The 27,807-nt window shown below is 41.8% G+C and overlaps 1 long non-coding RNA gene across 1 annotated transcript in view; it reads left to right on the top strand.

Annotated features, from left to right (window-relative positions):
- The window catches only part of LOC138853073 (uncharacterized), a 50,920-nt gene extending 25,059 nt beyond the window's left edge, over window positions 1–25,861 (top strand). Inside the window, exons 2-4 of the long non-coding RNA XR_011392324.1 lie at window positions 250–311; window positions 675–841; window positions 25,707–25,861. This is a non-coding gene — a long non-coding RNA (uncharacterized lncRNA). The remainder of the gene's footprint in view (window positions 1–249; window positions 312–674; window positions 842–25,706) is intronic.
- The last annotated feature ends 1,946 nt before the right edge of the window (window positions 25,862–27,807 follow it).

Raw genomic sequence — 27,807 nt, 5'->3', positions numbered from 1 at the left:
ATGGATGCTGAGTTAAACAGTGGAGGGGAGGTAAACAGTGGAGGGGAGGTAAACAATTGAGGAGGGAGGTAAATAGTGGAGGGGGGGAGGTAAAAGAAAAAAGTAGGTAACAACTCCCAGAGACACAGCCCCGTAAACATCTCTGTCTCACGGGTTTTATTTTTTCAGCTCCCTCCCATTGAATCTAAGTGAAATTATGTTAAACTCACCTGTATCTTCCAGACGTAACTTATACTTTTTTCCCTGCAGATAATCCATAAGCAGTTGTGCAGCCGCCAGTCTTCACAGCACCTGGTGAACTGCTTGACTGAGTAAGCCCCCAGTATAAATGCCTGGTTCAGGGTGAGGGAAGGGTTGTTACGTTAATTGGGCTTAAATCCTATTTAATAATAATAATCTTTATTTCTATAAGTACAGTATAAAGTACTTGTCGAAATATACACACGCAGCTGACATGAATGACATATACAATAAAATAAGTAAGTTTGTTTACGCACAAAATGCGTGATACAGGAATAAGAGGAAAAGTTGGAAGATGGATCTATAATTTCCTAACAAATAGAACACAAAGAGCTCTGTTCCACAAGGCACAGTACTCGCTCCCATCCTGTTCCTTATCCTCATATTTGACATAGACTGAGATGTAAGCCACAGCGCCTTGTCTTCCTTTGCAGATGACACCCGAATTTGCATGACATTGTCCTCCATTGAAGACACCGCAAGACTCCAGGCGGACATCAACCAAATCTATAAATGAGTCGCAGAAAACAATATGAAGTTCAATGATGAGAAATTTCAATTACTCCGATATGGAAAACGTGAGGAAATTAAAACTTTCCAGGTAAGGTTGCACGAGGCATCAAGGTTGCAATTCACCTGTGTATTAACATCGTTTATTTTAATCTCTAAAATACTCAAACTCTCGGTGTATATACATCATATATACATCGAGAGGTTAACTGATTTGAAGATTGAGACACTTATGCAACATATGGGAATCTTTATTCAGGAAACGTTTTGCCACACAGTGGCTTCATCAGTCTGATACAAAGTAGAGAGGCGTAAGGAGAGGAGGAGTTTGAGGTAATCAGACCCTCAGCCTGGAGTCGATGTGTTCAGTCCATCAATCTTGTAGAATGTACAGCATAGGAACGAACGAACGAAAGTTCAGGTAAGATCCCAATTGGGATGAGCGGGGAAGACGGGACAGACGAAGAATAGTGCTGGAGAGGAGTGTTCTTAGTCGTAGAAATAGAGCCAGGGCTTAACCCAGCAGCAAAGGCGATCGTGGGACAGATATTGAAAAGAGAAATTCCGGTTCTTCTGTTGGGACTCCGGTGGGGTGAGCTGGGAGTAAGGGACTTGCGACCTTTAGAGCTAGAGAGGAGTGCAGAACTGAGTCATGTCTTAACCCAAAAAAGCTAAGGCGAACGTGGGTCAGAGAATGGTACCTGTCTTAGAAGGTACCTGTCAGCGGATCCAAGGTTATTTGTAAGTAGGGTTAGGAGCAGGATCATGCAAGGAGTAGAAAAGGTTGTGTTGGTTTGTGGGTCTGCGAATGTCTTCGTCAAGGAGAGAGGTCCAGTAGTCATGTCGTGTCTCAAGTTTGTCTATCTGTCTGTCACTGAGCCTCTTCCAGTACAGATTCAGCGCAGGGACGTCTAACTGGGCATGGAGAGACTCGCTTGTGGCGAAGTCCTCCCATCTGACATCAAGCACCCAGCGCAGCGCCTTGTTCTGGACACGCTGCAGTTTAAGTAAGTTTGTTTTTGCTGCAAGAGAGAGGGCTAGAGGAGAGTAAGTTATCAGAGGACGTATTAGGGATTTGTAGAGGTGTAGTTTGGTGCGTTGAGAGGCATGTTTCAGCTTGTAGAGGCCCGCAAGGGCCTTACTAGCTATTGCATGCCTTGATTGAATGTGTCCGTGTAAACGAAGAAGGTAGTCAAGATTAACGCCAAGGACAGTGACAGATTGTGTGATAGGGAAGTAAGTGCGGGTGTCAGCTGTTCTGAGTTCGACAGGTAATGGAGGATCACGTTTCCTGTAGTTAAAATACGTAATGCTGGATTTTGCTGCATTGGTTTTGATCCTCCATTTTTGTTCCCAGATGGCTATCCTGTCAACCTCATTTTGTGTTTTGTGTGTGAGTGTATCTATATTGGCATGAGTGATAAGTTGTGTAATGTCGTCTGCATAGGCTAGTGTGATGGAGTTGTGGTATATAGGTGTTGGAATGTCGTTAGTGTATAAAATGTAGAGGGTAGGGGAAAGGACAGATCCCTGGGGTACTCCAGCATTTAGTGTGAAGTAGTCAGAGTAACAGCCTTGGAATTTGATTCTCATGGTACGGCCGTCTAGGAAGTTGCAGAGGAGTTTACGAGTATTGAGAGGCAGGTTGAAGTTAGTGCAGAGTTTGTACTTGAGCCCCTCGTGCCACACAGTGTCAAAAGCTTTTTCAACGTCTTTTGCAACCAGGGCTGTCCTGTTTCTTTGTTTTGTGTTTATGTGGATGTAGTTGAGAATGATGTTAATGGCATCCTGTGTGGATCTGTGTGTTCTGAAGCCAAACTGGCCATCTGAAAGTAGAGAATTATGTTCCAGGTATCTGCGAAGGCGATGATTAATGAGTTTTTCAAAGAGTTTTCCTAAAGTTTCGAGGAGGCTGATAGGGCGATAGTTTCTAGGGTCAGAGTGGTCTTTATTGGGTTTAGGAAGGAGGATAGCAGTAGCAGCTTTGAAGAGGGAAGGGAAGTATCCAGAGGCAAGGGAGGCATTGAGGAGGTTTGTGTAGGCAGTAATGATAGAGTCAGGAAGGTGTTTCAGGATAATATGGTTTAGGCCAGAGGCACCAGGAGCCTTTGGAGGAAGGTGTCTGAGGAGAGTTTTAATGTCTGTGTTGGTGAAAGGAGTGTCGAGTTCTTGGGAGGAGGTAAGAGTGTCTAGATGTATGTGGCTGTCTGGTGTTGTTTCTTGTGTGTGTGCAGTGTTCCAGTGTTCTATGTTCTGAATGTGTTGAATAACGTTAGGGTGAGGTGGGTGAGCGTGGAAGATGTTCTCCCAGATGTGTTTGAAGATGTTGGTAGCAGCCTGTGGGTCTGAGATGTGTGTGTTGTTGTGGGTGATGTGTTTGAATTTGTTGGTGGGAGTAGCGCCTCTGATTTTTTTGATAAAGTTCCAGAAGGCTTTAGTGTTTTTAACACGCTGCCTGTCTGCTTGTTGTATTAGTCGTGACCAGTGATTGTTGTGGTCTTGGTCTAGGCTGTGTAAAATGTTGTTTCTAAGGTAAGTGAGATCTAATCGGACTTGATTAAATCTGTGTGTGTTGTAGAGGAAGCGGTTGTGGTAGCAGATAGTTAGTCTTCTTGTTCTGAGTGACGGTTTGAAGGAATAACGAGTGGTGTGAGTTTTCTTTGGTATTGCGATGTTGGCTGCTTGTGTAATGGTGTCCTGGATGAGATCAAGTTGAGTATCGATAGGGCCGTAGACGTGACTTATATACTGTAGTGAGGTGAGGCGAAGCAGGAGGAGGTGAGGTCATAGTGGTACCATCCACTAGTCGAAGTAGGTCTTCGTCCAAAGGTTGGAAAAGTGTTGAAGAATTCTTTGTAACAAGATCCCATGATGCTGCAGTGTCAGACTGTTGTGATGAATGGTTTGAAAAACCGACGGCCCTATGCTGTACATTCTACAAGATTGATGGACTGAACACATCGACTCCAGGCTGAGGGTCTGATTACCTCAAACTCCTCCTCTCCTTACGCCTCTCTACTTTGTATCAGACTGATGAAGCCACTGTGTGGCGAAACGTTTCCTGAATAAAGATTCCCATATGTTGCATAAGTGTCTCAATCTTCAACTTGTCGGTTTTTCAAACCATTCATCACAACAATTAACTGATTTGTTTAGCACGAAACCTATTGACAACGGTAGAAAGTGAATATTTTGTACGTTAAGTGGTTCAACATCTAGGTGGTTCAACATCCAGGTGGATGATGATAATATTACCAAGTAAGAAATTGTTTATAATGGTACAATTTTGGATTTAATAAGAACAGGTTTGGGTATGAACTGCTCAGAATAGTCTTAAACTAGAAAACGAATGCAGAAATAAAATAATTCAGATTCTTTCATATTTTATTATAACCTCACATTTTGTTGAACATATGAAATACTGTTTATAATGTGAACAAGCTCTATGTACATCCATGGGCAGGTAAACAAATATATTTATACACAATAATGATGCTTGACTTCTCTCTCCTGCACCAGTCATTGAGTGCAGCATCAGCAACAAGCTGTCCATTAGCCGGGGTTATTCTGTAAAAGCTGTGACCTTCTGGTTTTATAAGTTAAATATTTGATTTAATTACATAATACATATGTATAGGTACATTTGGGGGTAGTGTATATACATTTAATAATGACGAAGCCAATTTAGTCATAAGTGCATAAGGATGTGCATAGGAAACGTACTGCAAAATATAAATAAATAAATTATATTTATTAATTTATTTATTTATTTATTTATTTAGTAATTTAAGCATACAAACAGAGGTACAAAAAATACAGGTAAGAGCAGCATGCCAAAGCCACTTATATGCATAGCATTACGGGCTGGCTTAAAATTAACTTAAGATTAACTAAGCAATGATGAAATAAGTGATAAAACATTATTGTAAACATAACTATAAAGCACAAATGAGTGTGTGTGTGTATATATATATATATATATATATATATATATATATATATATATATATATATATATATATATATATATATATATATATATATATATATATATATATATATATATATATATTTTTATTATCACACTGGCCGATTCCCACAAAGGCAGGGTGGCCCGAAAAAGAAAAACTTTCACCATCATTCACTCCATCACTGTCTTGCCAGAAGGGTGCTTTACACTACAGTTTTTAAACTGCAACATTAACACCCCTCCTTCAGAGTGCAGGCACTGTACTTCCCATCTCCAGGACTCAAGTCCGGCCTGCCGGTTTCCCTGAACCCCTTCATAAATGTTACTTTGCTCACACTCCAACAGCACGTCAAGTATTAAAAACCATTTGTCTCCATTCACTCCTATCAAACATGCTCACGCATGCCTGCTGGAAGTCCAAGCCCCTCGCACACAAAACCTCCTTTACCCCCTCCCTCCAACCTTTCCTAGGCCGACCCCTACCCCGCCTTCCTTCCACTACAGACTGATACACTCTTGAAGTCACTCTGTTTCGCTCCATTTTCTCTACATGTCCGAACCACCTCAACAACCCTTCCTCAGCCCTCTGGACAACAGTTTTTGTAATTCTGCACCTCCTCCTAACTTCCAAACTACGAATTCTCTGCATTATATTCAAACCACACATTGCCCTCAGACATGACATCTCCACTGCCTCCAGCCTTCTCCTCGCTGCAACATTCATCACCCATGCTTCACACCCATATAAGAGCGTTGGTAAAACTATACTCTCATACATTCCCCTCTTTGCCTCCAAGGACAAAGTTCTTTGTCTCCACAGACTCCTAAGTGCACCACTCACCCTTTTCCCCTCATCAATTCTATGATTCACCTCATCTTTCATAGACCCATCCGCTGACACGTCCACTCCCAAATATCTGAATACATTCACCTCCTCCATACTCTCTCCTTCCAATCTGATATCCAATCTTTCATCACCTAATCTTTTTATCCTCATAACCTTACTCTTTCCTGTATTCACTTTTAATTTTCTTCTTTTTTATACTCTACCAAATTCATCCACCAACCTCTGCAACTTCTCTTCAGAATCTCCCAAGAGCATAGTGTCATCAGCAAAGAGCAACTGTGACAACTCCCGCTTTATGTGTGATTCTTTATCTTTTAACTCCACGCCTCTTGCCAAGACCCTCGCATTTACTTCTCTTACAACCCCATCTATAAATGTATTAAACAACCTCGGTGACATCACACATCCTTGTCTAAGGCCTACTTCTACTGGAATATAATTTCCCTCTTTCCTACATACTCTAACTTGAGCCTCACTATCCTCATAAAAACTCTTAACTGCTTTCAGTAACCTACCTCCTACACCATACACCTGCAACATCTGCCACATTGCCCCCCTATCCACCTTGTCATAAGCCTTTTCCAAATCCATAAATGCCAGAAAGACCTCTTTAGCCTTATCTAAATACTGTTCACTTATATGTTTCACTGTAAACACCTGGTCCACACACCCCCTACCTTTCCTAAAGCCTCCTTGTTCATCTGCTATCCTATTCTCCGTCTTACTCTTAATTCTTTCAATAATAACTCTACCAAACACTTTACCAGGTATACTCAACAGACTTATCCCCCTATAATTTTTGCACTCTCTTTTGTCCCCTTTGCCTTTATACAAGGCAATATAAATAAAAAAAAAAAAAAAATATATATAATATATATATATATATATATATATATATATATATATATATATATATATATATATATATATATATATATGTCGTGCCAAATATGTAAAACTGGTCAATTAGCAAGAACTTATTTAAAATTAAGTCCTTTCAAAAATTTTCTCTTATACATTTAAAGATATATTTTTTTCATTAATGTTAATGTAAAAAAATTTTAATTTTGCAGCAAAAGAAACTTAGAAAACTTACCTAACCTTATTATAACAAACGCAATTTATTTTAGCCTAACCCAACTAAATATATTTTAAATACTTTTACAGTAATTTAATACTAAACAAACACAATGAAATATATTTTTTTCGTTAGGTTTAGAATGATTTTTGCGAAATTATTGCATACACAAATTTTAGCTTGTCCTATATGGCAAGATGAGCGTTGCTATTTAAGCCAAGATCGCAAGTTCTGCCTATTCGGCACGACATTATATATATATATATATATATATATATATATGTATGTATGTCATGCCAAATAGGTAAAACTGGTCAATTAGCAAGAACTCATTTAAAATTACATTGTCTAAAATTTTCTCTCATACATTTATAGATATACATTTTTTTCATTTATATTAATGTAAGAATTCATAATTTTGTACCAAAAGAACCCTAGAAAACTTACCTAACCTTATTATAACCTTATTACAACTAAATATATTTTAGATAGGTTTATAGTAATTAAATAATAAACAAACACAATGAAGTATATTTTTTCGCTAGATTCTGAATGAATTTTGCAAAATTATTGCATACACAAATTTTTGCTTGACTTATTCGGCAAGAAGAGCATTGCTATTTAAGCTAAAATTGCAAGTTTTACCTATTCAGCACGACACACACACACAATATATATATATATATATATATATATATATATATATATATATATATATATATATATACAGTATATATATATATATATATATATATATATATATATATATATATATATATATATATATATATATATATATATATATATATATTATATATATGTATGTATATATATATATATATATATATATATATATATATATTTTTTTTTTTTTCAACAAGTCGGTCGTCTCCCACCGAGGCAGGGTGACCCAAAAAAGAAAGAAAATCCTCAAAAAGAAAACACCTTCATCATCATTCAACACTTTCACCACACTCACACACTATCACTGCTTTTGCAGAGGTGCTCAGAACACAACAGCCCAGAAGCACACACACATAAAGATACACAACATATCCCTCCAAACTGCCAATATCCCAAACCCCTCCTTTAAAGTGCAGGCATTGTACTTCCCATTTCCAGGACTCAAGTCCGACTATATGAAAATAACCGGTTTTCCTGAATCCCTTCACTAAATATTACCCTGCTCACACTCCAACAGATCGTCAGGTCCCAAGTATCATTCGTCTCCATTCACTCCTATCTAACACGCTCATGCACGCTTGCTGGAAGTCCAAGCCCCCGCCCACAAAACCTCCTTTACCCCCTCTTTCCAACCCTTTCGAGGACGACCCCTATATATATATATATATATATATATATATATATATATATATATATATATATATATATATATATATATATATATATATATATATGTGTATATACAGTATACACACACAGTAGCAACCAGTGAAGAGGCGGGGCCAGGAGCTATGACTTGACCCCTGCAACCACAGCTAGGTGAGTACAGAGCCAGCCTCTCCTCACTTAACAATGGAGTTCCATTCCTAAGACCACATTGCTAAACGAATTCATCGCTAAATGAGGAGCATGTTATATTGGTAGTGGGTTTCTGTCAGCCATCTTTAATATTGTTTTAATGTCACCTTTGCACCATTTATAACATTTCTGGTATATTTTTAAATGTTTATACAGTAGTGTACTGTATATTGTAATAAACAGAATAGAGGAAATAAGCTCTAATATACAGTGGACCCCCGCATAACGATAACCTCCGAATGCGACCAATTATGTAAGTGTATTTATGTAAGTGCGTTTGTACATGTATGTTTGGGGGTCTGAAATGGACTAATCTACTTCACAATATTCCTTATGGGAACAAATTTGGTCAGTACTGGCACCTGAACATACTTCTGGAGTGAAAAAATATCGTTAACCGGGGGTTAACTGTACATTATTTAGGTATGCATACTGGTTAGAGAGCCCGTCGTAAGTCCGAGTCATTGGTAAATGAGTACATCACTGAGGAGAGGCTGTATATATACACACATTCATATACATACAGCTTATAATGTTAATATGCTCCCAAAAATTAATTGAAATTCAAAGGTTTAGTGTTCGTAACCCGTTTTACCCTAAGAAACAACGAACAATAGATGTATGCGTTCCTGAACTCTAATTTTCTATATGTAACTTTAGGTATACCTGGAGTATACCTGGAGAGGGTTTCAGGGGTCAACACCTCTGTGGCTCAGTCTGAGACCAGGCCTCGTGGCTGTATCAGGGTCTGATCAACCAGGCTGTTACTGCTGGCCACACGCAGACTGACGTATGAACCACAGCCCAGCTGGTCAGGTACTAACTTTAGGTGCCTGTCCAGTGCCTTCTTGAAGACAGCCAGGGGTAATGTTTTCCCTAAGAATACTTACCTGGAGTTTACCTGGAGAGGGTTTCGGGGATCAATGCCCCCACGGCCCAGTCTGAGACCAGGCCTCATGTTAGATAAGGGTCTGATCAACCAGGCTGTTACTGCTGGCCGCATGCAAGCTGACATACAAACCACAGCCCGGTTGATCAGGTACTGACTTTAGGTGCCTGTCCAGTGCCTTCTTGAAGACAGCCAGGGGTCTATTGGTAATCCCCCTTATGTATGCTGGGAGGCAACTGAACAGTCTTGGGCCCCTGGACACTTGTGTTGTCTCTCACTGTAGTGCTTAACTAATATTTTTCCTTGAATATGCCTCTTTTAAATTAATGGCATATACAACAATAAATTTCTATGATGTGTGTATATCAATTACAAAAAAATGCAGTAGTTGAATCCCGTTATCCCAAAACTGGTTATACTGAAGATTCATTATCTAGCTACAAACACTTGAAAGTGGATAAGCTGCCAAAATCCTAAAAAAATAATGTTTTCTGTAAGATGAATTCACAGCACTAAACAGCATTTTGGGAAAAATATATAGGGACTTATAGGTATACTATCAATGCTTAACAATAGGCCAAGTTTGTGAGATTATGCCACTGATGGAGAAATATTGCATATGACCTCTGACCTCAAAATGTAGTTTACACTGCAGTGTGTTCTGGTCCACTGTATCGAAAGCTGTCTGCAGGTCTATGAAGAGGCCCAGAGGATATTCTTTATTTTCAAAATCTGCATAAAGCAGATAAAGCATTTTTATAATTGCATCATTTGTACTTTGGCCTAAAACCAAACTGGCAGAGGTTGAGTAATGGCAAGTTGGATATTGGCCTACAGTTATTTACCTCAGGTGGATCGCCTCCTTTGAGTATAGGGGTAACCCTTCCTACCATAAGCATCATTGGGAAAATTGCAGATTCTAATGATTTGTTGAACAAAGTTGCAATAGTTTTTGACAGCACATGAGTTGCTTTTTTTGTACATAAGTGGCAGTAAAAACGTTAGTCTTCCTGTCTTTCTCAATTAATTTATTATAAGTGTGACATCACTAGAATTAGAGTGAATTCTGGAAATTTCTATTAAGATAGTCACTCGCCTGATCATTTGAAGTTAGGATTTTCCTAGCTAGTCTTGATCCTTTAATAGAGAAAACTACTAAAACATTGCTCCTTAAAGTCTGAATTTTATAACTAATTAGTAATTTCTGCATAGTCTTTTATCTCAAATTATATTTCAATTCAATAACTTTTATCTGAACAGTTACATGAAAAAAAATGATTGTGTCAATTGATGGCTTAACATTGGTTTCACCACATCACTCATTCTAACATCGTATACAGTATTGTATTTTAATGTGTGTGTGTGCTGTCCACGCCCTCTTGTAGTTGAATGTGGGGGGGGGGGGAGTGTGGGAAGAGTGTGGGTGATGAGTAAGGGAAGCAAGAACTAGACTGCCTCCAACTTTTTCTCACTCTCCATTTCATTCGCACTCTCTCTTTTGTGAGGATAATTGTTTAAGGGAGCATGTTGTGTGGATGAGTGGAGTTCTGCTGACCCAAGACACCACTAGGTGATGTACACAACACAGCAGCACCATGTGTTTGTGTGTATATGCATGTGCATGTGTGTGTGTGTGTGTGTGTGTGTGTGTGTGTGTGTGTGTGTGTGTGTGTGTGTGTGTGTGTGTGTGTGTGCGTGCACGTGAGAGTTGGCGCTTGTGCATACAAGTGTATGAAAGGAAAATTTTCTCGAATATTTCTGAGTGCTTAAAACAAATTTATGTCTATGCTATAAGGAGGCCTGGTCACAGACCGGGCCGCGGGGGCGTTGACCCCCGAAACTCTCTCCAGGTAAACTCCAGGTCCAGGTAATGTTCTCTGCTCCAACAATTTCGGGATAATGAGATTCAACTACATGTAAACATAAATAAAATATTAAACAGTATGTTGTGTATAGTATTTACCTTGAATATTGATCCTAATTTTCTCACTGTAAGTATCTCTCACCACTGGGAGTGCAAGTCACTTTTTCTTAAGTAATTAACTGGTTTCAAAATACCAGTCACTTATGTGTAATTAATTGGCTCCAGAATACCAATGTCACACACACACGAGCTTTTAAATCTCTGCGCAAAATTCAACTTAAACCAGCAAATAATAGAGCCTACTAGAGTGGAGAATACACTAGACCTCATCTTCACTAACAATGATGATCTGATATGAAATGTCACCATATCAAAAACAATATACAGTGGACCCCCGGTTCGCGATGCCATTGGTATCCGATAAATCCGGTATTTGATGCAATATATCGCAAAAATTTTGCCTCGGTTCCCATTACAAAATCCAGTATACGCGATTCGTCCAAGACGTGTCCACGTGTGGCCTTAACTGCCCCATGTGTGCCAGTGTTTACAAGCCAGCCAGTGTGCTCGCATCTAAGGATACATTTGGTACATTCCATATTATCACAGTGTTTTTGGTGCTTGTTTCTGCAAAATAATTCACCATGGGCCCCAAGAAAGCTTCTAGTGCCAACCCTTCAAGAAAAAGGGTGCTAATGACTATTGAAATGAAGGAAGAGATAATTGCAAAGTAAGAAAGTGGAGTGCGTGTGTCGGAGCTGGCCAGGTTGTATACAAAACCCTAATCAACCATCTTTACTATAGTGACCAGGAAAACGGCAATCAAGGAAGCTGTTGTTGCAAAAGGTGCAACTGTGATTACGAAACAGCGACCGCAAGTGTTAGAAGATGTTGAGAGACTGTTATTGGTGTGGATAAATGAAAAACAGATAGCAGGAGATAGCATCTCTCAAGCGATCATTTGTGAAAAGGCTAGGCAGTTGCATGACGATTTGGTAAGAAAATTGCCTGCAACTAGTGGTGATGTGAGTGAATTTAAGGCCAGCAAAGGTTGGTTTGAAAGATTTAGGAATCGTAGTGGCATACATAGTGTGATTAGGCATGATGAGGCTGCCAGTCCGGACCAAAGAGCAGCTGAGAAATATGTGAAGGAATTCATGGATTACATAGACAGTGAAGAATTTAAACCTGAACAAGTGTTTAAGTGGCAAAACAGGCCCGTTTTGGAAGAAATTGCCAAGTAGGACCTACATTACTCAGGAGGAAAAGGCACTCCAGGACATAAGCCTATGAAAGACAGGCTTACTCTTCTGGTGTGTGCCAATGCTAGTGGTGATTGCAAAGTGAAGCCTTTATTGGTGTATCACTCAGAAACTCTCAGAGCGTTCAGGCAAAAGAATATCCTCAAGGCTAATTTGTGTGTGCTGTGGAGGGCAAACACTAAAGCATAGGTCACTAGGGACTTTTTCTATGACTGGTTACACCATGCATTTGCCCCCAGTGTGAAAAATTACCTAATTGAAAAGAAATTAGACCTTAAGTGCCTCCTGGTATTAGACAATGCCCCTGGTCATCCTACAGACTTGGCAGAGCGACTTTCTGGGGACATCAGCTTCATTAAGGTCAAGTTTTTTGCCTCCTAATACCACTCCTCTCCTGCAGCCCATAGACCAGCAGGTCATTTCCAACTTCAAGAAACTGTACACAAAAGCTGTTTGAAAGGTGCTTTGTAGTGACCACAGACACTATTGACTCTAAAGGAGTTTTGGAAGGATCACTTTAATATCCTCAATTGTGTAAACCTTATAGGTAAGGCGTGGGAGGGAGTGACTAAGAGGACCTTGAACTCTGCCTGGAAAAAACTGTGGCCAGAATGTGTAGACAAAAGGGATTTTGAAGGGTTTGAGGCTAACCCTGGGAATCCTATGCCAGTTGAGGAATCCATTGTGGCATTGGGGAAGTCCTTGGGGTTGGAGGTTAGTGGGGAGGATGTGGAGGAGTTGGTGGAGGAGGACAATGACGAACTAACCACTGATGAGCTGCTAGATCATCTTCAACAGCAAGAGGCCAGACCTGAGGAAATTGCTTCAGAGGAGGGGATGGAGAAATTGAAGAAGTTGCCTACTTCAAAGATTAAGGAAATGTGTGCAAAGTGGCTTGAAGTGCAAAGCTTTTTTGATGAAAATCACCCTCACACAGCTACTGCAAGCCGTGTTGGCAACCTGTACAATGACACTGTTGTGAACCACTTTAGGAAAGTCATACAGGAACGAGAGGTACAGGCTTCTATGGACAGATATGTTGTGCGACAGAAGTCCAGTGACTCTCAAGCTGGTCCTAGTGGCACTAAAAGAAGAAGGGAAGTAACCCTGGAAAAGGACTTGCTACCTCAAGTCCTAATGGAAGGGGATTCCTCTTCTAAACAATAAGTTCGACACACTCCCCTCCTCCCATCCCATCAATCATCACCAGATCTTCATTAAAGGTAATTGTCATGTATTCTAGTGTTAGTAGAGTACATACTACAAACTGTGCATGTCTTCTTCAGTTTGTGTGCATTAAACTTAATATTTCATGTGGTAAATTTTTTTTTTTCATACTTTTGGGTGTCTAGCATGGATTAATTTGATTTCCATTATTTCTTATGGGGAAAATTGATTCGCTTTCCGATAATTTTGGTTTACGATGAGCTCTCAGGAACGGATTAATATCGCAAACCGGGGGTCCACTGTACTCAGATCACAACATAATCGAGGTTCAGACATGTATGCGCGGAGCCCCAGACCGACATAATGAGATTAGTCACGAGGGAGCCTTCACCAAATTCAACTTCAATAACAAGAACATAAAGTGGGACCAAGTAAACCAAGTCCTAGCCGATATAAGCTGAGACGATAGACTAAGCAACACAGACCCCAACTTATGCCTAGAACAGATTAACTTGGTGGCACTCGATGTATGCTCAAGGCTTATTCCTTAAGAAAAAGGAGGAGTAGATGTAAAATAGAAAGAGACAGGTGCTCCCTTTACAGGTGACGAAAAAGAATAACAGAGCGGCTTAAAGAGGCCAATATATCTGAAATGCGTAGGGAGTCACTGGTCAGAGAAATAGCAAACATTGAACTTAAGCTAAAAGAATCTTGTAGGAGTCAGGAATCGCGGGAAGAACTAAAGGCCATAAATGAAATCGAAAGAAACCCAAAGTATTTCTTTTCCTATGCCAAATCAAAGTCAAGAACAATGTCCAGTATTGGGCCCCTACTTAAACAAGATGGGTCCTACACAGATGACAGCAAGGAAATGAGTGAGCTACTCAAGTCCCAATATGACTCAGTTTTTAGCAAGCCGCTAACCAGACTGAGAGTCGAAGATCAAAATGAATTTTTTATGAGAGAGCCACAGAATTTGGTTAACACAAGCCTGTCTGATGTTATCCTGACGCCAAATGACTTCGAACAGGCGATAAATGACATGCCCATGCACTCTGCCCCAGGATCAGACTCATGGAACTCTGTGTTCATCAAGAACTGCAAGAAGCCCCAATCACGAGCTTTTATCATCCTATGGAGAGGGAGCATGAACACGGGGGTTGTCCCACAGTTACTAAAAACAACAGACATAGCCCCACTCCACAAAGGGGGCAGTAAAGCAATAGCAAAGAACTACAGACCGATAGCACTAACATCCCATATCATAAAAATCTTTGAAAGGGCCCTAAGAAGCAAGATTGCCACCCATCTAGAAACCCAAAAATTACACAACCCAGGGCAACATGGGTTTAGAGCAGGTCGCTCCTGTCTGTCTCGACTATTGGATCGCTACGACAAGGTCCTAGATGCACTAGAAGACAAAAAGAATGCAGATGTAATATATACAGACTTTGCAAAAGCTTTCGGCAAGTGTGACCATGGCATAATAGCGCACAAAATGCGTGCTAAAGGAATAACAGGAAAAGTAGGTAGATGGATCTATAATTTCCTCACAAACAGAACACAAAGAGTAGTAGTCAACAAAGTAAAGTCTGAGGCGGCTGCGGTGAAAAGCTCTGTTCCACAAGGCACAGTACTCGCTCCCATCTTGTTTCTCATACTCATATCTGACATAGACAAGGATGTCAGCCACAGCACTGTGTCTTCCTTTGCAGATGACACCCGAATCTGCATGACAGTGTCTTCCATTGCAGACACTGCAAGGCTCCAGGCGGACATCAACCAAATCTTTCAATGGGCTGCAGAAAACAATATGAAGTTCAACAATGAGAAATTTCAATTACTCTGATATGGTAAACACGAGGAAATTAAAACTTCATCAGAGTACAAAACAAATTCCGGCCATAAAATAGAGTGAAAAACCAACATCAAAGACCTGGGAGTGATCATGTCAAGAGGATCTCACCTTCAAGGACCATAACATTGTATCAATCACAGCTGCTAGAAAAATGACAGGATGGATAATGAGAACCTTCAAAACTAGGGATGCCAAGCCCATGATGACACTCTTCAGGTCACTTGTTCTATCTAGGCTGGAATATTGCTGGAGTTTTACCTGGAGAGAGTTCCGGGGGTCAACGCCCCTGCGGCCCAGTCTGTGACCAGGCCTCCTGGTGGATCAGAGCCTGATCAACCAGGCTGTTGCTGCTGGCTGCACACAAACCAACGTACGAGCCACAGCCCGGCTGGTCAGGAACCGACTTTAGGTGCTTGTCCAGTGCCAGCTTGAAGACTGCCAGGGGTCTGTTGGTAATCCCCCTTATGTATGCTGGGAGGCAGTTGAACAGTCTCGGGCCCCTGACACTTATTGTATGGTCTCTTAACGTGCTAGTGACACCCCTGCTTTTCATTGGGGGGATGTTGCATCGTCTGCCAAGTCTTTTGCTTTCGTAGTGAGTGATTTTCGTGTGCAAGTTCGGTACTAGTCCCTCTAGGATTTTCCAGGTGTATATAATCATGTATCTCTCCCGCCTGCGTTCAAGGGAATACAGGTTTAGGAACCTCAAGCGCTCCCAGTAATTGAGGTGTTTTATCTCCGTTATGCGCGCCGTGAAGGTTCTCTGTACATTTTCTAGGTCAGCAATTTCACCTGCCTTGAAAGGTGCTGTTAGTGTGCAGCAATATTCCAGCCTAGATAGAACAAGTGACCTGAAGAGTGTCATCATGGGCTTGGCCTCCCTAGTTTTGAAGGTTCTCATTATCCATCCTGTCATTTTTATAGCAGATGCGATTGATACAATGTTATGGTCCTTGAAGGTGAGATCCTCCGACATGATCACTCCCAGGTCTTTGACGTTGGTGTTTCGCTCTATTTTGTGGCCAGAATTTGTTTTGTACTCTGATGAAGATTTAATTTCCTCGTGTTTACCATATCTGAGTAATTGAAATTTCTCATCGTTGAACTTCATATTGTTTTCTGCAGCCCACTGAAAGATTTGGTTGATGTCCGCCTGGAGCCTTGCAGTGTCTGCAATGGAAGACACTGTCATGCAGATTCGGGTGTCATCTGCAAAGGAAGACACGGTGCTGTGGCTGACATCCTTGTCTATGTTGGATATGAGGATGAGGAACAAGATGGGAGCGAGTACTGTACCTTGTGGAACAGAGCTTTTCACCGTAGCTGCCTCGGACTTTACTCTGTTGACGACTACTCTCTGTGTTCTGTTAGTGAGGAAATTATAGATCCATCGACCGACTTTTCCTGTTATTCCTTTAGCACGCATTTTGTGCGCTATTACACCATGGTCACACTTGTCGAAGGCTTTTGCAAAGTCTGTATATATTGCATCTGCAATCTTTTTGTCTTCTAGTGCATTTAGGACCTTGTCGTAGTGATCCAATAGTTGAGACAGACAGGAACGACCTGTTCTAAACCCATGTTGCCCTGGGTTGTGTATTATTATTATTATAATCAAAAAGAAGCGCTAAGCCACAAGGACTATACAGCGCTGCAGGGCAGGAAGGAAGCGAGGGCATCAGGTGGCAAAAGGGAGATGGATGAGCAACAGGTTACGGATAACAGCGGGGCAGTGGATGGTGAAAGGGTAAAGGGCAGCAAGAGACTGAACCAGAAAGGGCTGAGGGGAGTGCGAAAAGTATCATCAGAGTTTGTGGAGTAAATCAGTCGTTGTCAAGAAGTCAATGAGAGAGTCAGGATTAAAGGAGGGTCCATCAGCAAGAAGGGAAGGTAAAGAGAGAGTAGGAGAACGAAGACGACGTTGGAGGTAAATTCTGCGTGCTCGTTGATAGAGAGGGCAGTCTAACAGAATGTGGCTAATCGATACTGGAACTTGACACTGCTCACAGAGAGGAACAGGGTGCCTCTCCATGAGATACCCATGAGTAAGACGAGTGTGGCCAATGCGAAGGCGGGAGAGAGTGGTCTCCCAACCTCGGCACTGATGACAAGAAGACGGCCAGTAACCTATGCTCGGTTTAATAGAATGAAGTTTGTTACCGAGCAGAGTTGACCAACGTTGTTGCCAACGGGTGCGAAGGTGGGTAGCTATTGCAGCAAAATAGTCCAGAAATGGAACACCTCGATAGGAAATTGGTAGGTCATATACTGCTGACCGCGCAGCAGTGTCTGCCTGTTCATTGCCCTGTACGTCGACATGACCAGGGACCCAACAAAAAACAATATCTTTATGTTTGGTAGAGATACGGCGTAGCCAAAGTTGGATACGGAGAACTAGGGGATGAGATGTATCAAATTTTCGTATAGCCTGTAGAGCACTAAGGGAGTCTGAGACTACTACAAATGATGACACAGGCATAGATGCGATACGAATAAGTGCTGCAAGAATGGCATACAGTTCAGCAGTAAAAATGCTAGCTGAAGATAGTAAATGCCCTCGTACGACGCTGTCCGGAAACACTGCTGCGAATCCGACGCCGTCTGAAGACTTAGAGCCATCTGTGTACACAGCGGTGGCATGAGAATGAGAGTGGAAGTGATCAAGAAAAAGAGAGCGGGAAGCCACCGTAGGCAGTTGAGCTTTCGAGCAAGGGAGTGAGAAAGAACAGACCCGAACAGCTGGAACTTCCCAGGGGGGTAGGGAAAAGTGAGATGCTACATGAACATATAAAGGTGGTAACTGAAGGGAAGACAAGAGTGAAAGTAGGCGAAGAGAAAAGGGACGGAGCAAACAGGGGCGGCGAACGAATAAAGAATGTCTACTAATATCGGTGACCATTCTATAAATGGAAGGATTGTGTAGATCGTGAGAGCGTACATAGTAACGAAGGCAATGGGCATCACGGCGATCAGACAAGGATGGAACATTTGCTTCTGTATAGAGGCTCTCAACAGGGGAAGAGCGAAAAGCACCAAGGCACAAACGTAAGCCTTGGTGATGGATAGAGTTAAGGCTAGAGAGAGTAGCAGGAGAGGCCGCGGAATAAATCTGGTCGCCATAATCGAGTTTCGATAAAACGAGGGCTGAATGTAGGCGAAGCAGAGTTCGACGATCAGCTCCCCAGGAAAGATGAGCAAGGGTTTTAAGAAGGTTTAGCCGGCTGTGACAAGTTGCCTTCAGAGAGGTAATGTGAGGTTTCCAGGTTAACCGACGGTCAAAGAGAAGGCCTAGAAACCTGACTGTATCACGTTCGGGGATACGGGAGCCATAGAGATACAAAGGATGATCGGAGATAACAGAGCGTCTAGTGAAAGTAATTTGGTGAGTTTTGGTACTTGAAAATTTAAACCCATGTGTGGTGGCCCAAGTGGAAACACGGTCGACCGCATGCTGGAGAGAAACTGCAATAAGGTGACAGTCAGCGCCTGCACAAGCAATAGCGAAGTCATCAACATAGAGTGATGACCAAATATTGGGTGGAAGAACAGAGGCCAAATCATTTATAGCAAGGAGAAAAAGTGTTGTGCTTAGAACACATCCCTGAGGGACACCTTCAGCTTGGACGAAGTCCGGGGAAAGAACATTATTGACTCGAACACGGAAATGTCTGTCAGTTAAAAAGTTCTTAAGGAAGGATGGTAGATTGCCTCGGAGGCCTAAGGAATGGGCCTGGGCCAAAATATTATACCTCCAAGTTGTGTCATATGCCTTCTCAAGGTCGAAAAATATGGCAATAACTGAGTGATTATTCGCAAAGGCATTACGAACATACGTATCCAAGCGTAGTAAGGGGTCTATGGTAGAACGACCCTTACGAAAGCCATATTGACTAGCGGAGAGACTGTTGCGAGTCTCTAAATACCACATTAAACGTCGATTTACGAGGCGTTCCATCACTTTGCAAACTGCACTTGTAAGAGCGATGGGGCGATAGTGGGAGGCATCATGTCCTGTAGTACCCGGTTTGCGGAAAGGGAGAACAATGGCAGATTTCCACAGCTGGGGAAGAACTCCTTGTGCCCAAATAAGATTGAAGAGGTGTAAGAGGACTACAAGGGCTGACCGATGTAAATGTTGTAACATACGAATATGAATGTCATCAGGCCCAGCTGCCGATGATCGGCAAGCTGAGAGCGTTGCCTCCAGTTCTTGAAGTGTAAAAGGCACATTATACTGTTCTTCTCCGAGAGAAGAAAAGTCCAAGGGTACTAACTCTCTGGCAGACTTTGAGGAAAGAAACGAGGGGCATAGATGGAGCCCTCGGGAAATACGGACCAGATGTGTGCCAAGTTCAATGGCAACGTCGAGAGGGTTTGCTATATCAACACCAGTGACCCGTAGAACAGGAGCCGGGTCAGGAGAGTATTTACCACTCAATTTCCTCACTTTTTTCCAGACTGCACTCATAGAAGAAGCAGAGGTGATGGTGGAAACATAGTCTCGCCAACAAGTGCGTTTAGCTTCACGGATGACACGGCGAGCGATCGCACGCTTCTGCTTAAAATCAACAAGTCTCTCAGCGGTTCTATTGTACCGGTACCTGCCCCATGCAGCACGTTTCAAACGTACTGCACGAGCACAAGCAGGAGACCACCAAGGCACGCACTTCTGAGAATGCCTGCCTGAGGTTTGGGGTATAGAATGAGAAGCTGCGGTATAAACTGATGTCGAGAAGATGTGTAGGAGCTCATCAATGGAGGATGAAGAAGGAACCTCACTAAAAGCAGTGAGGTGTGAGTAAAGATCCCAATTTGCCCGATCAAATTGCCAGCGAGGGCTACGGGAAGGTGGTGAATAGTAAGGAGAAGTAAGAATGATCGGAAAATGATCGCTGTCATGTAAGTCTGGTAGAACAGACCAGGTGAAGTCTAGTGCAGTGGAGGAAGAGCAGACTGATAGATCGATGCAAGAGAGAGTATGAGTACGAGGATCAAAATGGGTGGGAGTACCCGTATTTAAAACATGGAGGGGGTGAGAGGCAAGAAAAGCCTCCAACTGAATGCCACGTGAGTCACAATGAGACCCCCCCCAGAGGAAATGGTGGGCATTAAAATCACCAAGTAACAGAAGTGGTGGTGGTAAGGATGAAACAAGAAAGGCAAAGTCTGGGATAGAAAATGCTCGAGAAGGAGAGAGATATAAAGAACATATTGTAAACCACTTATTCAAGTGGATACGGGCTGCAGTGTAATGCAGCGAGGTATGGACAAATAGTTGACAGTACGGAATATCATTGCGTAGAAGAAGGGCACTTTCATTAAAGGTCCCATCTGAGAAAGGATCCGAAGAATACAATAAATTATAGCCTGAGATAGGATGGAAAACAGCCGAGTGTAATTTTGGTTCTTGTAAGCAAGCACCAACAGGGGAAAACCTGGAAAGCAACATCTGAAGCTCACCCCGATTACCCCTGAGGCCGCGGATATTCCACTGTAAATAGGCCATGATTGGCGATGAAGAAAATATCAGGAATCTGTAGGTAAAGGCACCTACGGACTAGAGGGGTTAGAAAAGTCAACGTGTGGTGGCATTGGAAGATGTTCAAGTAGCGAAGGAACGGAGCGTTGCGAAGAATGGGGTTGTGAAGATGGAGGAGAGGGAAGAGAAGGAACAGGAAGTGAATCAGTGTCCATTGAAGGTTTAGTCTCTGCAATATATTCTGAAATGGCTTCAAGTGTTTCTGAATTCAAAGATGTATGGGAAACCATATTGGAGATAGGAGGAGGAGGGTGAGTAAAGATTGGGACAGTAATGGACTGTACCAAAGTAGAGGGGGAGGGAAAAGTGTAAGGGACTGGAGATGAAGTGTGGGGGGGGACAGAAGAGGTAGAATCCTGGGAGGTGACAGAAGAGGGAGAAACTTGGGAGGGGACGGGGGTGGAAGGCATAGTACGAGGAGGAGGGTGAATCTCCACACTTGTAATAGAGCCAGAGAGAGGGGAAGAACTAGGTACAGAGACTGGGAAGGTAACGTGTGGAGGTGGAAGAAGGGAAGGAAGGGGCAAAGAAGATTTGAGCAATGTGGATTTTTTGGACTTCTGAGTAGAGGGGCGATTGGTATTAGGTGTCGTACGAGGTCTTGTCGATACTGGGGCTTGTGAGGAAGGACGCGAAGATGTGAGAACAGACTGAGTTGTAGTCGGGACGTCAGAGCCAAGGACAGCAAAAGGATTAGATGCCGTAATGGCTATGGGAGGGGTAACAACAGAGGAGGCTGCAGAAGATGGGACCCCAGAAGTGGGGGGATGTTTGGAAACACGAGAATAAGAAACACGGGGTAGTCTCCCTTGGAGGCGGAGATGAGTAACTGCCATAGCATAAGGGAGACCTTCTGCCTCTTTGAGGCAACGGATTTCACGTTCATTTAAGTAGACCTGGCAACGGCGGGAGTACGAAGGGTGAGCTTCATTACAATTAAGGCAAGATGGAGGTTGACTGCAAGATGTATTAGAATGGTTGTCGGCACCACAGACTGGGCATTCGGCCATAGATCTGCAATATTTCGCTGGGTGACCAAAACGCCAGCAATTTCTACATTGTTGCGGTGTAGGTATCACCTTTCGAACTTGTAACCGATGTCCCGCGACATATACAGAGGACGGGAGTTCTCGGCTGTCAAAAGTTAAACGAGCCACATTGCAAGGGTAACGTCTCCGCCCCCGGGCAGGAAGGACATAAGTGTCTACTTTGAGGATTGGGAGATCCTGGAGTTCCAGCTGTTCAAAAATGTCATTGCCACATGACTGGAAATTCTGTTGGACTATGGTATGGGGCAGAATGACAGTACCACTACAAGAATTGAGAGAAAGATGTTTTTCAATAGTGATAGGAGTAGTATCGATATTCGAAAGGAGAGAAAGATCATGAGCTTGGGTAGCATTCTGGACAGTGACGATGCGCGTACCGCTCTTGAGAGCGTGAAATGAAATATCTCTGCCAACATGACGCAGGAGCGCTTTGGCAATACTATGGTCAGAAAGGTAGGCAGAAGAAGAAGTTGGTCTTAAAGTAAAGAATTTAGTCCATTGTGTGGTCCGAAACTGAGCGTGGAGAGGGAGTGCTTGACGTGTCGGTCGTTTCCGAGTAGAATGGGAAGGTAACGACGGAGCATCATCAGGAGATTGACGTTGGCGTTTAGGAGTAGGACCGGAGTTGGTCCGGCATGAAATGGGTGGGCGATTCGAAAATTGCCTTACCGTAGAGGGAGAAGCCGGAAGCATAGTCAAAGGAGAGCGGAGTTCAGACAAATCGAAGGAGTCAGTCGAAGCCCCGGTACCTGAAGCGGGTGAGGAAACAGCACCAGCAAGAGGTACAGGGGCATCAGGAGTGTCCGAAGAGTGGTCTAAACACAAGGCAGGGTCAGAATGGGGTGCGGTATCAAGAAGGGGCCCGGGGGTAGTGGTTTCATGGACTAGGGCTGCCATGGTTAGGTTACTCCTTTGCTTTTTGTTTTTAAGAAAAAAAAAGAAAGAAGAAAAGAAAATAAAAACAAAAAAAAGAATAAAAAAGGGGGGAGCGGGGAGGAATAGTTCCCAGGAGGAATGAAAGGGCCGGAAATCTCCCTCCGCGCCCAAGAGGACTCGACACCGCTAGTAGCGCAGATGCAGCATGGAACCCGTGCCATACCCTACCCTTCATGCCAGTAAACCAGCAATCCGGGATAGCAACCTCACATCTGCCGAGCTACCTCGGTGGACAAAAGAGAGGGCGGCCGGATATCCGCCACAAAGCATACCTCCTTCAGCCACCACCCCCGGAATCCGAAAGGTGGCTTCCAGAGATACACCCGTCGCCCAAAAGACACCCAAAGCTACTCCGGGATACCGGAGAGGGATCGGGACATCCCTAGGCAATCCAGATTCCACGGCAAACTACGCCACCGCCAAGAAACCTCAACGGAATGGGATCGACCCCGGTGTCTTTCCCCTACCTAGGAATCGGCCCCTGGGGGAGAAAAATCACGAAGGCTAAAAAGAGGAAGGGCAAATGGGAGGGGTGAGGAGGAGGAGGAGGAATGGAAAAAGGGGAGGATGGGGAGGATGGGATAGGGGAGGGGAGAATGGGGGGTAATTAGGTTCGGTCTGAGGAAGAAGACCGACAGGGCTAATTCCTCAGACCAAGAGCCTCTTCACCACGCCAAGGAGCCCCCCTTGAAGAGGCTGGGTTGTGTAACTGATGAGTTTCTAGATGGGTGGTGATCTTGCTTCTTAGGATCCTTTCAAAGATTTTTATGATATGGGATGTTAGTGCTATTGGTCTGTAGTTCTTTGCTGTTGCTTTACTGCCCCCTTTGTGGAGTGGGGCTATGTCTGTTGTTTTTAGTAACTGTGGGATGACCCCCGTGTCCATGCTCCCTCTTCATAGGATGGAAAAGGCTCGTGATAGGGGCTTCTTGCAGTTCTTGATGAACACGGAGTTCCATGAGTCTGGCCCTGGGGCAGAGTGCATGGGCACACTAACAGCACCTTTCAAGGCAGGTGAAATTGCTGACCTAGAAAATGTACAGAGAACCTTCACGGCGTGCATAACAGAGATAAAACACCTCAATTACTGGGAGCGCTTGAAGTTCCTGAACCTGTATTCCCTGGAACACAGGCGGGAGAGATACATGATTATATACACCTGGAAAATCCTAGAGGGACTAGTACCGAACTTGCACACGAAAATCACTCACAACGAAAGCTAAAGACTTGGCAGACGATGCAACATCCCCCAATGAAAAGCAGGGATGTCACTAGCATGTTAAGAGACAATACAATAAGTGTCAGGGGCCCGAGATTGTTCAACTGCCTCCCAGCATAAATAAGGGGGATTACCAATACACCCCTGGCAGTCTTCAAGCTGGCACTGGACAAGCACCTAAAGTCAGTACCTGACCAGCCGGGCTGTGGCTCGTACGTTGGATTGTGTGCAGCCAGCAGCAACAGCCTGGTTGATCAGGCTCTGATCCACCAGGAGGCCTGGTCACAGACCGGGCTGCTGGGGCGTTGACCCCCGGAACTGTATCCAGGTAAACATGTGTAAACCATCATAACTCAGAACATTATAAGTTAAGGTTTTACTGTATGTATAGTAGAGCCCCCGTATCCATGGAATCAGTTTCCACAGATTCAGTTTACCATGACCCAAAAAATAATCCTTAATTTTGCTTACTAATGGTCCCAAAGCACAAAAGTTTCCACAGTTTTCAAAACCTAAGAGAAGCCATGAAGTGCACCCCACCATTAAAAATGTGCTAATTATAGTGCATACTTTATCATAGGTATGTATGTAAATGGAAAACGATTTATATACATACTATAGGGTTTGCTACTACCTGGGTTTGAGTATCCACGATAGATCTTGGAACGTATCGCCCGCAGATACGGGGGGATTACTGTGGTTCTTATTTGGCATAGTTTAAAATCATGCGGTGTGAATGTTTGTTGAAGTTTGTTTTAATATAAAAATTTAATGAAATATACCACATCGTATGACTACCCTGATCTTCATGACATTTTATAAGTTTGGAGTAAGAGTTCTTTCATTCTTCCTGATACATTCAGTTTGCTTAGAGGCTTCTTCTCCAATGACTAAGTCTGTTATGTTCAGTACATCGTCCTAAGAGGCAGTCTCTCCCACAAGTTAATAGCCAAAGCATAGATTTTATAGAATATGGATTGGTGGTTGTCTTCAAGGACTTCTGTTATGACACTTACCATTAGTTTTGCATGTGCTAGGTGAGAATTGAGTATCTTAATAGTCTGAAAAGGGTAGCTACCTGTGGGGAAAAGTATGGTTCCTAATGCTAAGCATCCAGTAGTCTGAAAAGGGTAGCTACCTGTGAGGAAAAGTATGGTTCCCAATGCTAAGCATCCAGAATGCCTCTACAAAAGAGAAAAAGGTGAATCTAATTAAAAGATGGCAGTAAAAATATTTGCAAATTCTATATGCTAGTCAACAGAATTATGTGTTAAAATATAATTAATCATATCATTTTTATTCAACGTGCATTAAAACACATGCAATTTTAACTATGTACAAAAACCCAATTACTACTCATTAAAAATTTAAATATACGAAAATGGTTTGATTACCATTGCATCCTGTAAATATCTTTGCTTAAACAGTTCAAAACAATTAACATTTCTAATTCATTATTCAGTTCTCAATTTGCATATTTTTATTAATACTAAATGTAGAATATACAGTATAAGCTTTGAGCAGACACGTTACTGGGGCCATGACTACTTACACCAAAGTAATCCTGTTTAGCAGACTGTGAAACACCTGTAGCGCAAACACTGTCATCTGGTGAACTATAGCTAGTCTAGGGTTGTGTGAGCTTTTTTGTTTATTGTTATACAAGTATCTTTGTTCCCATCTGTATAAATACATGAAAGCACGTTGATTTGGCACATTTATGTCTTTTTCCATAGTGCACAAGTGGAGCAGTCTACTCACCAAAGGTGTTGATGCCAAGACCGTGCTACAGTTCAAAATTGACCTTAAAAACTTGTTAGGCAAAATGGGGTGGGAAGACCCTACACAAATCATGGGTTTCCTGTCCACCCCAGAGCCACCGATGTTTGTAGCTGACAGGTCAATACAATGTGCTCATAATTCCTGATGTTGGTACTAGTAAGTATAGTACTTGTACCTAAGTTTAAAAAATATAATAACTTATATAAACACTGAATTAGAAGTAATATTAAATGCAGCAGTCCAAACACTGCAGATGGTTGCAGTAATAATATATTTATTGAATAAATAAACTTTGATTATGTGTAAAACAAGTAGGTCACCTCTTTACAAAAAGTTATATTCACAGTGGACAGCTGGGTCATTTAAGAATAATAAAAGGGATAGGAACATACAAGCTTACTCATTAGGCAATTTTTTCCTTCATTACAAATTTGGGAAATTTCTTAAGACATGTAAGAGGTGTAAAGCTGACTTCTATTTAATCAGCTCAGATTTTGGTGAATGAAAGATGTATAAGCAGAGTTAAGGTTCTTATTTAACTACATTCTGCCCACTGTGGGACTTTGTCACATACTGGACAAAGCTCCACAGTAAGCAAATCATCATCATCATAGAATGATTACTCTTTATGTCTTTCATTTACCATTTGTTGTCTTTTATCATCTACTACCTGCTCAGATTTTACTGCTCATTTTCCCTACAAATGTCAGATAAATTAGTATTATGTACATGAAGTGCAAATATGCCTAATGATAATTCACACAATTTTTTTTTTTGTAGACCACTGCAGAATAACCTTAGATAAAACCAGAAATATGAATGAAACCAGTTAAATCACACTGTATAGTTATTGAAGGAAAGGCAGACTGACATACACATTTTTTTTTGAACTTGGCATTGAGAAGGTAGCATTTCTTCAATACCAATAACAGTAACAATAAAAACACTCATTTTCATATGAAGAACAGATTTAACTGTTTGATTGAGTTTCTGGTGCTGGAGACAACGAACAGGTGAGCTTAGGAATGAGATGCGAGAGGAATATTTCAGTAAGGCATGGGAGAAACATCTGTATCTGGCCAGTGTTTTTTCTTGCTCACAAATATAACTTTACATAAAAAAATTATACATTTACGGTAAAGAAGTAGTACTGTAATTAATTTTATTACTCCCAGAAAATGCATGCGGCAACTTCTTAATGTAAATTACAAGGGACTGAGTACTTATTTTTTTTATCAAAATCTAATTTGTTTTCATACCTAGGAAATGTAATCAGTCTTGATCTTGCAAAACTGCTGTTTTTTAAATATTTTAATACAGCATATACCAATTTAATGTTTTGAATCATCCAGTCATAAGATATCATGTTGGTTATCATAAAATATTCATCTTCACTCATTCATAATAAAAATATAATATACTGCAGGATACCCTACAAAAATACATTAAAATAAATGTATGACAGACCATGCATATATACAATATTCTTCACAGATTTTCCATACTTTTCATCATTATTTAGCTTTTCCAAAAGTAATGCAGTTTTGCTCCAGCAAGATTGTTAGCATTTACCAGTAAACTTCAGCAAGTTATATAATGGGAGAGGGTACTAATAAGGGAATAATACACAACACGTCTAGAAAAGTCCATTGATGTAAATTTCTAGGCATGCAAGGTTCACAGCAACTTTTTTTTCAAACTCCTCAATCTAAATGCAACATTTTAAAATTCTAGTAACCTTAAACTCAGAAATACAGAGCCATACTTATATGTATTCCCACTCAGCCTCATTTTCTAGAGGCACGGATCAGCATACATGTACATATTTTTCTCACACTCTCGCAAGCACACTACTAGCATAGACGCTGGAGATCAGATATTTTTGCTACCGCTTGAGAGCTAAAACCAAAAATTGCTTAATACTCTTTTTTGTTTATTTATGAGTGACTGAAAGCTACCACTAATGAGGTAAGAATTTCCATGTAATACTATGTTGCACCTAGTTAACAATCCATAGATTATTCTTAACATCATATACTCAAACACCTCTTTGTT

Source organism: Cherax quadricarinatus, chromosome 22 (assembly GCF_038502225.1).
Source record: "Cherax quadricarinatus isolate ZL_2023a chromosome 22, ASM3850222v1, whole genome shotgun sequence".
Classification (NCBI taxonomy): Eukaryota; Metazoa; Arthropoda; class Malacostraca; order Decapoda; family Parastacidae; genus Cherax; species Cherax quadricarinatus.
Note: the sequence above shows the minus strand (reverse complement) of the source record. Positions and strands in the feature narration are given on the sequence as shown.